Here is a 3,905-nt window from a genome sequence, read left to right as displayed (position 1 = left end):
ATTTAAGTATATTTAGATTTAGTTTAAGTGTTTATGATGAACTGGAAAATTTATTCATTTATTGTTTTTACAAATGCAAATACTGTGCATCTGCAGAAAATCAATATAGAACTCAAGCTATATATGGTTAGTGGTCATTGGTGTCATATTCCTGAGGCTACAGCTCATGCCCCTACAACATAGATAGTACAAACAACCGGCAGCTTGACTGTGGCTCTGTTCAAACTCATAGGCTGCGTCCTCAGAAGGCCCGATTGGAAGGACGATTGCATCATAGCACAGCGCAGAGGTCTGTTCGGATTCCTCGTCCTGGGTCAGGGTTCAACACTATAGTTCCAAAGATTCCAGGTTAACTAAACATGATTAGAACCAGAACCAGGACCAGGACCAGGACCAGAACCAGGACCAGGACCAGAACCCGGAACAAAACCAGGAACAGGACCAGAACCAGAACCAGNTGGTCTACCTGTGGCTAGCGGTCTACCTGTGGCTAGCGGTCTACCTGTGGCCAGTGGTCTACCTGTGGCTAGTGGTCTACCTGTGGCCAGTGGTCTACCTGTGGCTAGCGGTCTACCTGTGGCCAGTGGTCTACCTGTGGCTAGTGGTCTACCTGTGGCTAGTGGTCTACCTGTGGCTAGTGGTCTACCTGTGGCCAGTGGTCTACCTATGGCTAGTGGTCTACCTGTGGCCAGTGGTCTACCTGTGGCTAGCGGTCTACCTGTGGCTAGTGGTCTACCTGTGGCTAGCGGTCTACCTGTGGCTAGCGGTCTACCTGTGGCCAGTGGTCTACCTGTGGCTGCTGTTCCGTTCAGTAACTTCTGTTTTCTGTGTTTCTTTCCTTTTTAGAAGAACATTTCTCGCCTCAGTCTGGAACAGAGTCTGGAGCTGCAGTCCAAGATTGAAGCTTCTGTCCTTGTTGTTCTGTGAGCTGTTCTTCTGTTTGTCCAATTCCCCCTGAATGCATCACACTGAATGATTTGCTTTATTTCTTCCAACAGAGCAGAAGGTGGATTTGAGAAAATATTTACAGACGGTGACAAGAAGAAATTTACATCGACTCTTCTTCAGGCCTACAGGGATAGAAATGTGAGTCCATTCCTCCTTCCCAGTCAGACCAGAGCTTTGCTTCCCAGTCTTTACTGGTGTGCTCTGCATGTTTGTTTGTTTCAACAGTAATTTAAGAAATCTGATAACTTCATTTTTATTTTTTGACCAATGATTTTGCGGATCAATAAACACCAAAGCAAACATCTAATTAGAGGCACTGATGACGATGAAGGCAGTTAGTTTAACTACAAACCAGCTGCTGAAATGGAACGATGTCTCTGCTGAGTCCGCAGACAAACCTTTCTTACCTTTAACATCTAAATCAGAACAAATTCCTTTCTTTGACAGAAAGTTTGATAAAAGCTGAGATATGGGTTCAGCTTTTAACACTCCAGTCTGTTTTCTCTGTTCTCTCCAAACAGAGAAAATGTCTTTTAGCACCGATCAGATGCTAACTGTGGTTAGCGTTGAGCTTAATTGGGTGATTCCTCGTTAGTGAAGCTCGATGGAAATCAGCCGAAGTTCAAACGACGCTTCAGAGACGTTTTGGCAGCAGGTTGCTAAAATGTTTATTCCAACAGACATGGGAGGAAAATGTGCTTAAAATGATGTTTCTGCAGCTTTACACATAAAATGAGCTTTATGGACCGAGTTCAGGATCAGTTTGACAACTTTTAACGCCACAGGTTATGTTAGCGAGATCCTGGGAAATGGAAAACTCCACCACTTCCTGAACAGAGCAGCTCTGTCTCCATCACTGGATGAACCCAGGTGTGTGTTGCCATGGTTACTGAGCTGCGCACACCTGGATTCATCAGTTCATTCATTAGAAGAAGACTGGGAACCAAAGAGCTGTTCTGCTCAGGAAGTGGAGGATTGTGCATAGAGCTCATTGTTGCCACCAAACTGGGAAGATTTTATTTTTCCTCCGTTAATTAAAAAGCTTTGCTAAAAAGTCATAAGTCTAATTTTTTCTGTCACTTGAACACGTGGCTCTGCAGCCTGTGGGAAAAATGGAGATCAGACTCGTTAAGAGCAGCTGAGAAATGTGTCGTTATTTTAGAAAACAACATGGAAAAACGGTCTGCCACGCAGTGCATTGTGGGTAACCGTATAGCTGGTAGCCAAGGCTAGGGAGGTCAGGAGGCCGCCATGTTGGCTGCCTCGGTGCTGCTGCTTCCTAACTGCCAGCACTATTCAGAGGTTCCTCTCCTTGCTGACTTCAGGTGTTTGGATCAAAGCCGTTCCTCCAACGTTTGTTCTTCTGTTTCAGAACACGGTGGTGAAGGTTCCAGGCGATCATCACGTCCACCTAAACAATCCTGAAGTGGTGGCGCCGCTGGTGTCCGAGTTCCTGCAGAACAAAGCGCTCTCGCCGTCAGCAGGATCCGCAGACGTCACTTCCCCCAAGTTATAGTGAAGATGCCAGAAAACCAAGCGTGTCTTCTTGCTAACTAATGTGCATTAATGCAGCTTGGTGCCTAAAATCATCCAGTTGATTTGCATAAAACATGATTTGATGTTCCTGAACTAAAAGTGCCGAAAGCTTCTGCTTTATGAACAAACTCAAAGATCAGATCAGCGTCTGAGAAAAACATCATTAACTCTGAAATCTAATCAAGTTAAGCTGCTATTTTCCCTTTTATGGGATTTTTAATGTTAAAGAATCTTTTCTAGTTTTGGAGTCATAAGAAATAAATAATAAATGAAAGTGTGTGTGTGTGTGTGGGGGGGGGGTGGATCATGTCGTTTAATAAAGTGGTTAACGGTGAGATAGAACTAAGACACATAGAGTGGCTGTATTACTTCATTTAGTTGACAGTGATGAACATCATATCAGGGCTTATAAAGTTGGTAAAGGATCTATAAAACTAGATTCAATACGAAGCCTTTTATCTCCTTTATTCTGTCATTCGTTATGCGACTGAACCTGTTGTCAGTTTGAACATTTCTACTGAATGAGAGCGATCTATGTAGATCTGGTTGATTAAATGATGACTCCTCTAATCTCTATAAATTAGGCCGACGCTCCGTCCAACCTGCTTCTCTGTTTAAAACGCTACTAAAGGTGAGTCTGAATCCGTCTCCATGACGACCAACAATTAGTTTAACTTTCTTTTGCTTAAAATCCAACATTATTATTTATAAATTTATACACAAGTCTTTTCTGCAGAAAGACATTTTTTTCTTTTATGTTTGTGTTAAAGAATAATGAACCTGATCATCAGTGGGAGGATTTTCTGTATCCGTAGGTTTCTCTCCAGGTACTCTGGCTTCAGTCAGAACGGGGGCCTCAGCCAGGGGTGAAAGCAGCCTTGGATGTCAGGGAGCTGTGATCCACTGGGTTGGTTTTTAAATCTTTATTTTAAAATTGTATTTGGAAAAAAGCAAATAAAATTACAGTATTATTAGTAATGGATTCCTGAATAATAAAGGTGGGTGGGGCTTTCTGGGGAACCCGGGCCCCCTGAGGGCCCCACAGGTGCTTTTAAACATGACCTTAAAATCCACTTTTTAGTAGAGCTTTTAATTGAACTATTTCCCCAATTTCTTTATTTTATTTTATATTTTTTTTACTTATTGTCTTTGATTTTATTTTTTGTCCCTAAGTTTTTTCATTTAGGACTTGCCTGTTTTAGTAAATAGCACTTTGGGATTTGTATAAATATAAAGTGCATTACCAGTCCAAAGTATTATTATTAATAACAGTGATTAATTTAACTATTAGAAAAGACTTTCTAATGTCTCATCCCTTCCGCAATAGATGATCTTAGAACATGTGTTGATCTATTGTAGCAAATATATAAAAGAGAGGAAAGAACTGGAAAGGGTAATGGGGAGTTCAGTAAAGATGGCTG

The 3,905-nt window shown here is 42.1% G+C and overlaps 1 long non-coding RNA gene across 1 annotated transcript; it reads left to right on the top strand.

Annotated features, from left to right (window-relative positions):
- Positions 1-464: 464 nt before the first annotated feature.
- On the top strand, positions 465-2,757 carry LOC107103037. Its single transcript, XR_001482158.1, has 3 exons — positions 465-923; positions 999-1,086; positions 2,321-2,757. It is a non-coding gene; the product is annotated as an uncharacterized LOC107103037 (long non-coding RNA).
- The last annotated feature ends 1,148 nt before the right edge of the window (positions 2,758-3,905 follow it).

This window comes from Cyprinodon variegatus, unplaced genomic scaffold (assembly GCF_000732505.1).
Source record: "Cyprinodon variegatus isolate N-32 unplaced genomic scaffold, C_variegatus-1.0 Scaffold1365, whole genome shotgun sequence".
NCBI classification, from domain to species: Eukaryota; Metazoa; Chordata; class Actinopteri; order Cyprinodontiformes; family Cyprinodontidae; genus Cyprinodon; species Cyprinodon variegatus.
This window is presented reverse-complemented; position numbering and strand designations above follow the sequence as displayed.